At 30.3% G+C, this 13,238-nt stretch overlaps 1 protein-coding gene across 2 annotated transcripts in view; it reads left to right on the plus strand.

The window, feature by feature from the left end:
• Positions 1 to 2,829: 2,829 nt before the first annotated feature.
• Positions 2,830 to 13,238, plus strand: part of lzts1 (leucine zipper, putative tumor suppressor 1) — a 66,281-nt gene continuing 55,872 nt past the window's right edge. For both annotated transcript variants that reach the window (XM_009304165.4, XM_073910973.1), the window contains exon 1: positions 2,830 to 2,978. The gene's annotated coding sequence lies outside the window, so the exon portion shown is untranslated. The remainder of the gene's footprint in view (positions 2,979 to 13,238) is intronic.

Consider the following 13,238-nt stretch of genomic DNA (forward strand, 5'->3'; position numbering starts at 1 on the left):
ATTATTATTATTATTATTAATATTAATATTATTATTATTATTATAACAACATTTTTATTATTATTACATAATATTAATATTATTTTTAGTATTATATTCTAATATTATTATTATTATAGTCCTCCTTTAGATATTTTTCACTTAAATGACAAATTTAGATTACAAAATGAAAACAGACTGAATTCTTTAATAACAGGAATAGGCTGTTTTTTCCAATCATGTTTTTTTTTTTTTTTTTGTCAAAACAATAAATATATGATGCTACCTCAAATGTATTATTATTATTATTATTATTATTATTATTATTATTATTATTATTATTATTATTATTATTGTTGTTATTATTATTATTTATTTATTATTATTAATAATATTATTATTACTACTACTATTATTATTATTCTTAGTAGTAGTAGTAGTAGTATTTAATTATTCTTTATTATTATTAATATTATTATTTTTACTATTATTATTATTATTATTATTGTTGTTGTATTATTATTTTATTATATAGTATATTTATTATTATTATTATTATTAATAATAATAATAATAATATTTTATTATTATTAATCTTATGGCGACATTATTGTTAATATTATTATTATTATTATTATTATTATTATTATTATTATTATTATTATTATTATTATTGTTATTGTTGTTATTATCAATAATAATGTATTAATGTATAAATGTATGATCAATAATAATGTCAAATGTATAAATAAATAAATAAATAAATAAATAAATAAATAAATAAATAAATAAATAAATAAATAAATAAATCGGCCCTGGCATTTTGGGACAGAGCGGCCCACTACATTCAATCAAATTGCTCCTCATCTGTGCACGACCTTAAATAGGTTTACCAACTCCTATTCTATAAAAGCACAAAACCCATAAATAGGAAATTATGAGAATTGACTAATTAAAAACTTTTAAAATATAACTTATTATTATTATATAATAATATTATTATTATTATACAATTATAAACCACACTTGAACTCCATCTTATGTGTGCCTGTGTGTTTTGAGGAAGCCTATATTAAATAATGAACATAACAAAAACGGCTTGCAGATGCGCACAAATAATGTTAATTAACAAAATAAAATTAAAGTTGTATCACAGAACCTTAAAAAATGTTTGACTCAACAATGAAACATAAAACATAGCTTAAAGATTGTAAATAGTCAATTAAATGAACTTAAACAATTATTTGCAAAAAATGCAACAAATATTTGTTTGGGCCTGAACTACAAAACTATATGTTAAAAAAGTATTAGTTTTGCATAAGTTGCACACTAGTTTGGTCATGTATAAATATCATTATAACCATATTGTATAAATATTATTGTAACTTTATAGGCCTACATCATGCTGACAAACAAAAACAAAATGTCATGATATTTCATGCAATTGTCTTCTGACCGAATGCATCTTAAAATATATGAATGACACTCCTCAGCTTGAGAAGCATACATTCTTTATGATATATATATATAATTTGTAAAATAGAGACTGACAGGTTATAGAAACAGCATAGGAGGAAGTTGCCGCGGGCCTTGGTGCAGATAAAAAGTAAAAAAAAATAGTAAATTTTCATTGACGGATAGGTAACTATATAGAATAGACAGGAATATATAATGTTCTGTGGAATAGTTGTCGATCCACTGCGCACTACAGACGCAATTGCCTATTTGCCGCTTCTGCTCTCCTTATGCGTGTGTGGGGTGAGAAGCAGGGGTAACTCTCGACTATTTTGACAAATACACAGACGTTGCATGCTTACACAGAGCCCAAAATGGAAGTTTGGGATTGGGTCAGCCCAATGTCAATAAAGAAAAGAACCAAATTATGTCACATGGGCCTGTCTGTTCGAAAATGAATCACCTTCAGAGCATCAAAGATCACAGCTTTCGTCAATTAATTAGGCAAAATAACACGACAGTCTGCTAAGTGTTTTAATGGGTCGATCAGATCAGATCAGAAGAAGATGATCAGCTGGTCCAAAAAGTATGTAAATTATAATTTTATGTGAGAAGCTATACATGCCATACAGATTATTGAAAGTTTAAAGCAATGCGCTTGCTGCTTTTGTACAGTTTGTCTTAAGTAAAACCACTGTCCATTGAGACAATCCCTTTTTCCTTTTCTTTGATGCGTTCAGATTAATAAATATCTACTCTCATTGACTGCATGACTTATTGTGACTACTTAAATTTTAATTCAGCAATTTATTTTTTTTAAAGCTAATTGATTAAACTAAACAGTAACTCATGATATTTCAAAAAAAGCAATTCAAATATTAATATTTATTTCTTAAAAGTAATGCGTTACTTTACTTGTTACTTAAAAAAGTGATATTATTATGTAACTTGCTTTGCTTCAATGTGTTACCCCAACACTGATAATAATTGATCATAACAGAACAGCAAATCAGCATAACCATTGCTGAAGGATCACATGAAAATGAAGTCTGGGGTAAATTCAACTTTTATTTTTTTTTCTATTGTATTTCTAATCAAATAAATGCATGTGTGGTGAGAAAAAAAACGTAATAAACTTGACTTACAAAAAAAAAAGAAAAGAAAAGAAAAAAATAAATAAATACCAATTCCAAACTTTTTGACCAGTTGTGACCAGTTTGAATTCATGAATAAAGCATTTCAGCAAATGTATAAAAGATTCATTGCAGATATCAAAGGAACTCTTGCACACAGGAACTTGAGGAACTTAAAGAGATAAGCCGAAGAGGGAGGGAAAAACCAAAATAGAGGAAGCAGGGAGGGGGAGGGTTTGTGCAGGTTGGAGACTCAACCCACAGTGTAGAATAAGAGGAGATCGAGAGAGGAGAGACCGACCAGAGAGACAGAGCGTTTATATTCTCCCACTCTCAACACAAGAAGACAGCATTTAGACTATACTATACTTATCCAGAGATAAACACAGACTTCAAAGAACATGAAACCTGGTGAGTCACTGTTCATTTTACAGTTTGGGCATGATTTGTTTGCGATTGAAATTATGCCGTTTTCATAGTTTTTTCTGTAGTAGGAGCAATAACAACAAAATAATAATAATACTAATTAAAAAATATTATTATTATAATTATTATTATTATTAATATTATTATAATTATTATGTTTTTTAGAATTATTTAAAAATAATTTGATGTTTTGTCAGGATTTATTATTCAATAAGTGGTATTAATAATATTTCTCCAGATTTTTCCTAATTTTACAGTAGTCATTACAATGTCCTTCATAAGAGAGATACCTGAAATAAAACTATAAACACAAACACACACACACAAAAGTTAAGTGTTGTCAAGGAAAAAATTAGCTTATTTAAAAAAAAAATTAAAAAAAAAAAAAAAATATATATATATATATATATATATATATATATATATATATATATATATATATATATATATATATATATATATATATATATAACAATCCTAATACGTTCAATTATCAAATATCAAATGTTCTTTGCTATAAACAAAACTTGAATCTAACTAGCAAAACCCTAGAAGACAAAACAATGATAACCACTGCTGGAAATGAATATAATCACAGACCACAGAGACTGCAATGAATTATTCTAGAAACGTATACTTGCATAACATACTTAGTTTTGTCCCAGTTAACCATATTATGTCTGCCATTGTTATCTCTTTATACTGCATACTGTTCTTCTGTAAAATAATAATAATATCACAATACAAACTTGCATAATAAAACATGGGTAAGGACACCCTAAACTAAACGTCAAGATCATTTAACTTCGGTAAATATTAATTAGAAGGTTACATCTCAGCGATGATGCTGATAGCATGACATAAAAGAACCAAATGAGCAGGTCTCATCATGCCCCTGGTGTTTCAGAGAAACTGCAGAGAAAAAACGATTTGAACACAACAGCCTCTTGCATGCTAAGACAAGTTCAGATAATGCAGAAGTATACTGAAGATATGTGGGAACACAGGAACTAATACTTCAGGAACTTATTTTCACTTTGACAATGGCTTTGAGCTCTGGAAAGGCAGGAAAACAGACACACAGATTTGGTGTCATTTAATAGGATTTCTGCAAAAACAATTTTTCAGACATTGCAAAGATATGGTGTAACTGTAAAACTGTTCACTGTACTTAACAGAAAAAAAGTTATGTAAACTCAAAATTTGATTACTGTATATTAAACTGAAATATGGATATCCGCAGCGCTTCGGTTCTCAGAATCAAACACAGAATGAATAAATCATTAACTACAGCTTTTCCAAGCACAGTTTATTCAGTTATTTAGGTCAGTGAAATGACTGTTCAGATATATAAATGTATGTAAGTGTAAGCTTCAATTGTAAATAAAGGGGACCTGCTGTACAAGATGCTCCTTTTTACAAGATGTAAAATAAGTCTCCTATGTTCCTAGAGTGTGTACTTGAAGTTTCAGCTCAAAATATCCTACAAACTATATTTTATAACTCTTGAAATCTACCCCTTTTAGACTTTGATCCTAATGTGCAGTTTTGGTGACTGTCACTTTAATTTAAAAATAGCTTGAAAAGTTCCCATGGTGACCTGTCAAGTTTATCACGTGACCCACCAGCCCCGATGATCTATGTATATATTGTATTTTGTTTCTTCATGAGGAATGTATATTTTGTCTTTTTAACAGCTTAATAATGAGAGTATTATTTGTTATATGATGGATAACCGTCACCACTGCTGTAGCTAAAGGGCATATAGCTGCGATCTGATGTTAACAAGTGGCATTTTTATTATGCGATTATTAGATATAGCTGAGAATACACTAATTAATATTGCATAATCTGATCAAATTTTATTTTATTAGATTATGCTTTAGTTACGCGAGTATCCATAGCTGTATTCCATCTAGACCTCACCCTCTTCTGCAGCGCGATGAAGTCTAGATGGGCTACAGCTAAGGATACTCACATCAATGTAGCATTCCTTTTTTGTGACACAGCACAACAAATAACATTTTAACCGTGAGGTCGGGTTTAGGGTTGAGGTAGGGGTAGACGCTAATAAAATATAATAATGCGTAATTTAATAAATAATATCAATACTTCACGGTAACTTCTAATTGCAGCTGTATCCCTATCAAAGCTGTTGGATTGATATCATGCTTATTCATAATTTTACAAACCTTAAATGTGTTGCAAAAACACATTGATCTGCTTCATAAGACACACATTAACACCCTGGCAGCTAATGGGTTGGTTATACAACCCATTTATGCGCTTTTGGAAGCTTCAAAATAAAAGCCACTATCCAACACATCATAAAAAAGCTAGGTTAAATGTTTTAAGTTGTAGTTTTCAAGCATGTTCTTGTAGTATCAAAATGTAAAAATTGTAAAAGTTCTGTAAAAATATGCATTATACAAAAATTTGTAAACTATTAGGTTTTACAGTGTAAAAAAAGAGTGGTCAGAATCCAGAAATATTGATGGCCCTCCATGCCTTATGACTACAGTATGTGTGACATTTTATGACAATATTTGCTTGTTTCACTTAGGCTAATGTAGCTACAACAAGACACTGTACAGTTAAGTTGTAAATTTCGCATAGCAGATGCAGTAATATGTATCTCCAGCACTTTAGTTCTCAGCATTAAGCATGCAGAATGAATAAATCATACTCTACTGCTTTAGTGATCACAATTTATACTTTTATTTTGGTCAGTGATATGACAGTTCATATATATTATTTTGTTATTATACAAAAAAATGAACACAACGTTTTAAAATAAATGCATTATTATTTAAAAAAAGAAAAGAAAATATATATATATATATATATATATATATATATGAAATGATCTATACATTTCTTGCAATTTTTTGTGAGATTCAGCATAAGTTGAAAACTGTTCTTAAACGTTGTTCTCACTGTAAAAATATTTAGTTTCCAAATAAACATTAAATAAAACCAATCATTAATTAAACATTAAATTGAAAAAAAATAATTAAATGTAACTCAAAAAACAACCTAATTAAGTGTTATACTGTCGATTAACAGAGGTTGAAAAACTACTATGAATAGTTAAAAATTTATTAAAAAATACATGAATTCACTTAAAACTAAATTAAATATATAGATTTTAATAAGCTAATTTAAAACCATTATAGTAAAATGTAAGTATTAAATTGTATTTTACAGTAACTGTAAGCAAATGGCAATGTAATTATCTTGATATTAATAAAAAGCAAATAAATACTACAGAAGAAAGTTCATTCTTGAAAAGAAAATCTTAAATAGTTCAACTGGATCCTGTTTTCTAAATAAAAAAAAAATACTTTATTATACTTAAATAATAAATGTCAGATAAAATCTTATTAGGGATGCTCATTTCGGTAAAATTTTGCCAACCAACAACCGCCACTTGTAAATCGAATATTAACTGTTAACTAGTCAGATTGTAACAACTACTTTTTTTTTAAGCTAAATTAAAGAAATTGAGAGACCACAAAAACAACTTTCAGAGATTCATGTGTATTTAGAATAAATGTATATGACAACAGGTATGAATAATTATTGTTACACACTGGGGATATGCAATGATCAGCAGTCAACTCATTAATGATCACTTTTCGACAGAAATAAGCATTTGATAAGTGTCTTTCTCATTGAATCCAGTATTTATAGCAAGCAAAAAAGATACCATCAGTCCTTAAGTGAATCACATGAAAGATCAATTTCAGCAAACAGTTCATCAATGGTTGGCCACGGAATCAGTAGGAAAGTGGATGGGAAAAGTCTGCGGATATGAGGATGGATTGTCCAGGTCCTGTTTTGATGACTTAAAGTGTATACCAAAAACCCTATCTGAGGTATAAGAACAAAAATGTTCTCAAATAAGGGCATCAACAAACAACAGCGCAGTGAAGAAGCCTTTCCATGTGCTAGGCACCATACTTCCTCCCTACTGCTTCTACTCTACCTCCTTTTAAGCAGATTGGAGACTTACTACCTAGATCCCCCCCTAATGGGAGAGATAGCTACTACAGGTAGAATTTTCAAATAGTAACAGGAAAACTGTTACAAGATTAATATTAAAATATTATTTAATTCTATAAATGTTAGACTAGAGCTCATACAATTTAAAGTGATGCATAGATTACACTATACTAAAGCTAAACTTAACAAGCTGTATCCTTCTATCTCTCCTCTGTGTGATAAATGCAATGGCGCAGTCGGGACTTATGGTCATATATTCTGGTGCTGTCCAGAAGTATCTGAGTTTTGGAAAAGTATCTTCAGACTTTATTCCCAGGCTGTTGAAATGGACTTTAAAACTGATGCGGAATTAGCACTATTTGGATATTCAGACCAGGCTCTAATTTCGCCTAAGCATAAACAACTCTCCCTTATGTTTGGTATGATATGGTGATGACCAATAGAGTGATTCTGATGGAGTGAAATCAACGACACCTCCAAAATGTTTTAAATGGTTAGTTTAAATGGTTTCTGTCCTCAAGCTGGAAAGGTTTTGTTTCTCTAGATTTGGCAAACAGAAGTTGTATGACAAAATATGGGGCCCCTTCCTTAGATGTATAGGTTAATAATGCTTCTGTAATTATTTTTTGTTGGTAACCTTTTTCGGTAACACTTTATAATAACTACACACTATAAATCATTTATTAAGCATTGGCATCAAGTGAGTTCATTATCTGTTAAGCATTAACTCTACATTAATAAACGTTAGTAAGCAGTTTACAACTGCAGCTACAAATGCTCTATTATTGACTTATAAGCACCAATATATTGTGTTTAATAATTGTACTTTCATACTTTGTTAATGATTTTATTTTTCATTACTAAATTAAGTATCGCATTATTTACAAATTATTTGTATTTAAGAGTAGCTGAGAGTTTTAAGGAACATTCAGAATGAGTGAGTAAATGATTAATAAACTATTGAAATCAACCTTCATATACTGTATCTTATTAATCAGGCATACATTAATAAGTACTATATATGTTAATAAATGCTTTATTAACTCAACTTCATCTAGTTTTGTGACCTAATCTAAAGTAAGGACTATTTCTGCTTTATAAATCCCTTATAAATGACAAATAAAGGCTCAATTAAATTTTAAACAGGAAAAATGACGTTATTCATTCCTATTCATTTAAAGATACACACATGAAACTGTTTTATTTAAAAATAAATCTTTGCAACCTTACCTGAAATAAAATCACTGTTGAGTTTAAACATTGCATCTTACTATATTGTTATATTATTATAGTGTCGTTGATGTTTTATCCAGTTTTATGTTGTATTTTGACACTCCTATTATTCAGCAATGTTTAAACTTTACAGTAATTTTACTTTTTAAATAAGATTGCAAGGATTGATGTTCATTTGATTCTGAGCCTTTATTGGTCATTTATAAGGGATTTGTAAAGCAGAAATAGTCCTCACTTTAGATTAGGTCACAAAACTGCATGAAGTTGAGTTAATAAAGCATTTTTAACGTATTAGTTAACTATTAGTATATGCCTAAATAATAAGATATATAAATGTTGATTTCAATAGTTTATTAATCATTTACTAACTCATTCTGAATGATCCTAAAACCCCTCAACTACTCTTAAATACAACTGGTTTGTAAATGATGCAATTCTTAATTTATAGAAATTAAAAATAAATCATTAACAAAGAATGAAAGTACAATTATTAAGCACATTATAAATGTTTTTGTAAGACAAGAATAAAGCATTTGTAGCTACAGTCATAAACTGTTTATTAACGTTTATTAATGTAGAGTTAATGCTTAACAGATAATGAACTCACTAGATGCTAATGCTTAGTAAATGATTAATAGTGTGTAGTTATTATAAAGTGTTACCCATTTTTCTTGCTTTCCTTATTATTCCATTAGTCTGTTTTTTTTATTTATTTTTTTATTTTTTATGGTGATGTATAATTGCTGTATTGTCTGCTAGTGTTTTGGTGCATGTTCTAGTTAATATCAATTAATAACACCAAGATAATTTTCTTAACATATATACATGATGTACACTATATACTGTTATATTTTTATAAAAACTTCTATAAATGAAGTATATATATATAATTTTGGCTATTCAAAATGTAAAAAAAACAAAAAAAAAAACAAGGCTATTCAAAATGTAAAATTAATGTAAACGTTAGACAAAAACTATTTAAATTCAAAATTTAATTGTTTATGAGAATTTTTGTTTAACTTGTAACACTGCAGATTTCTTCATGTAAACAACATAAACCATCAAGATCCTGGCTTGACAGTTTCTTTCTGTGTTTCTTTATTACAGAAATAAAAACACAGGCATGTTAATGCCATTTGAATTTTGAAACAATCATTGCCAATAAAGACAAAATTGATTTGCAAGTTGGATTCCAAGTGGACTGCAAATAAATCCCAACATACAGGCATTGCAAATATGGAAAATGGAAAATAATAATAACAATAAAGTACTGAATGCAAACAATTGCACTGTGAATTTTGTAAAGTTTTTGTAAAGTTGCATTGCTGTGAGTTGAGAACATTAATTATAAAGCAGAAACAATTTTGCTTAGTCCTTCTTTTCATTGAGCCAGTTGCTAAAACAGTCCAGTCTGGATGTATCTATTTTGTGTTACAATAAATATTGCAATTTAAAATACTGATTTATTTTAATAGTAGAACAACAGCGTACAGAACAGAACATCTTTTTACGAACCTGTAAAGTTTCCAACAGCATAGAAAAAAGAATAGAATAAAGTCCTCCTTTAGATATTTTTCACTTAAATGACAAATTTAGATTACAAAATGAAAACAGACTGAATTCTTTAATAACAGGAATAGGCTGTTTTTTCCAATCATGTTTTTTTTTGGTCAAAAAAATAAATATATAATGCTACCTCAAATGTATTATTATTATTATTATTACTATTATTTATTATTATTATTATTATTATTATTATTATTATTATTATTATATCACAAAACATCTGTCAACATTTTTGTATAGAAATTATAAGTATGTCTTATGGTTATGACTTATTTCCATCTCACTCACGGTTAATGTGTGCATGGTGCGTGTGATGAAAGACAATGACAAACTGTCAATTCACCTTAAGGCTCATACTGTATGTTGACTTTTAGTAAAGTATAGACTACTATCACATATGTTTTGTTGTTTACGTATAATATTGCATTAATTTGTATACATGTTTTAGAAGCCATAAAATAAAGACCTTAGTTTGGTGCGGAGTAAAATATTATGCAAAAATCAAGACATTCTTTGTACTTGTTTGATTTATAGATTATGTAGGATTTATTATTTTTTTAAATGGATTGTTGTACACTGAATCATCAACAGCCTATTTGTTGAGTTTATGATGCGGATCTAGGACCGAAGCGATCAGCATCAGTGCTGGTTTGTGTTAACTCGTCTGTGTCTAACTGTGACAAGAAATAACCTTCTTTCTTTTTGCGTCTTTGACAAAATATGTCTAGTCATGAGTGGTTGCACATGTCACCGTCCCACGAGTTTACAAATATGTGTTCCAGTTGCACATTTACCATCCATTCACACGGGTCAACAGCATCAACGCTTCCCATTCACTTTGAATGGGTGATGTCAGGCGTTGCCGAACTGCATTGTGGATCAGTCGGCGCTGCTTCAGTGATATTGTTCTCTGCAGAAGTTAGAACTCTCAACTTTAAGTGCAAACGGAAGTGTCAGCCAATCAGATCGCTGTATACAACTACACCAGCTCAGACAGTAGCCGATTGCTGACTAATTTCATAAGCTGACGCTGCTATGACGATCGCGTCAGCCCCAACTTCAGACACACCCTCTGTCAAGAGATGACACGGAAGCGCTGTGTGAATCGGGCGTTAGGGGCACCACACCACCTTTTATGTTGACGAAAAAAAAAAAAGAGCGGTGCTCTTTTTATGTTCCTAGGAAATAACTAAATCAGCTGACCCGTATTGTGTGTGAGTGTTGCTGTCCATGTTGTTATAATAGTAATATTTAATAATATTGTGATATTCAAGATTTGTAAAGTCATACAGCTCTGGATAACTTGAAACAGCGACCACAAGTCTCTCCACCATCTTCAAAAGTTATCCGTAGTTGTCTTGACAACACAAACACTGCTGTCAACTCAATGCCTCTGTTTTCATTTGATCGAAGAATGAAAAAGATGCGACTGACGTAATGCTCCTTTACCGCTCGGCTGACTTTTATTTTAACTGCAAGCACATAGCACACAAGGCCAAAATGCAAGGCGCACAAACACTCGGGCTGTTAGTAAACCATTCAAATGGTGCGCCTCTCTAAAAAAATTATAAAATAGAATTTTTAAATCTTTTAACTGATACCATTAACCGGTTACAAATGCATCATTTCGGTTAAACATCCTCTAAATTTCGATGAACATCCTTAAATCTTATAATTTAATCATGATAATGATTGTTTTCCAAATCAAAGTCATGTATTGTGAGCAACATGCAGGGTGGAAAAAAACATTTGCGTCAATAAGTCAACTTCAACAGCAGATAAGTTGACCTTGTGAAAGGCCAGGGTTAGTTCAGATTGTGAAATATCTTTTGTGCAACTCCACAAAAATGTGATATTTATGACTGAACAATTCATGATATTTATGGCCCTTATTATATCAAGTGCACACAAACATTATAGACTTTATCCTGACCTTTTTTTTACTCTCTTTCTCAGTCCCTCACTCTCTCTCTTACATACACATATACACACAGTCTCTGCATGTGGGAGGAACAGTTGGTGTTCAACTTCACCCTGAACAGACAAGTTTATCATCCCGTCTGAACACAGAGTCAGTTATTTTCCATTTAAGTCCAAGACGTTTCACTCCCCGACCCTCATGCCAGACATCTTCAGCAAAAAGCTCTTGAAAACACCTGTTTCCCTCCCAAAAAAAAAAAGATCAATAACTCAAGATGGCACCCAGGACAGTTTTGTGTCTAGTAAACAGACGGTTTATGATCTCATAAAAGACTCTGTTCCAGTTTGGCACCATTGAATATTGCAAACATTCAGAGGCATTAGAGCTGCCCTTTTATGTCTTTACAGTTAATCCTGCGAGGAGAGAACGAGAGACATGTTTTTTCCTGCCTGCAGAAATTACTCATGTATGCTTATGAAATGCTGTGTGGGTTGAGAGATATGCTCGGGTGTGGAATATTGGTGCTTTATGGGATGTCATGCAGTCACATTGTTTCAAGAGGAGAATTAAAAGGTGTTTTGGGATGTTAACGCCAATGCATGTTTTGTCACCAGCAGAGTTTTTAAAGGTGCCATTTTTACAAGATTAGGTCTCTTATGTCCGTAGAGCAGTGCTTTTCTATAAGTTTGTTATGGGGGCCAGTTCATAAAAAGCATAAGCGGAGAGATATGACTTGCAATATAAGTGATGACACAACAGCATATACGTTTTTCGACTGAACTAAATTTATTTTTGATGTCTTGGTCACACTATTTGGAGGGCTGGAACGAGTTGCCCTAGAGTGTGTGTGTGTGAAGTTTCCGCTCAATATACCACTCAAATAGTGTTTAATAACTTAATTTGAAACTGACCCTTTTAGGCTTTGATCATAACTGTGCCATTTTTGCTTTAAATTTCAAATGAGATTATGCTATTTTCAAAAGAGGACAGAGCTTGGGCTGTGGTTCGATTTTTTTGTTGGTCAATTTTTTGACAGATACTGAGATTTCGATTCGATTTGTGATTTAATGATTTGATTTTTGTCGTAGCTTCTTACTGCTAAAATGCAGTGAGTGTTAGTTAAAAAAAGGAACTGAAACGATATTAAGTTAAACATTTAATGAAATTTGTTAACTTCAAATTTAAGCTAAACATATATTCTCAATTTTCTCTTGGAGCAAACAGTAAACACAAATAGAAATTACTTTTCTGTAAACATGTTGAACTCAAATTAGAGAGATAGTGTAACTTTTTATAAAAACTAAATAAATAATAATAAAGTAAATAATATACATTTTAATAATATAAAATAATTATAATAAAAATGTAGAACACTCAGCCAACTAACATGGCTAAATCAACTCTGAAATTGTACTTTGCTGCTGCTTGCTACAAGATTGAGTGTCACTGGCAATACTTTCAATTGACTTTTAAGCAAGACACTCCTCATACTTTTAGATGCTGGTTGCTGTTTTTCCTCA

The sequence above is a fragment of the Danio rerio genome, chromosome 8 (assembly GCF_049306965.1).
Source record: "Danio rerio strain Tuebingen ecotype United States chromosome 8, GRCz12tu, whole genome shotgun sequence".
NCBI classification, from domain to species: Eukaryota; Metazoa; Chordata; class Actinopteri; order Cypriniformes; family Danionidae; genus Danio; species Danio rerio.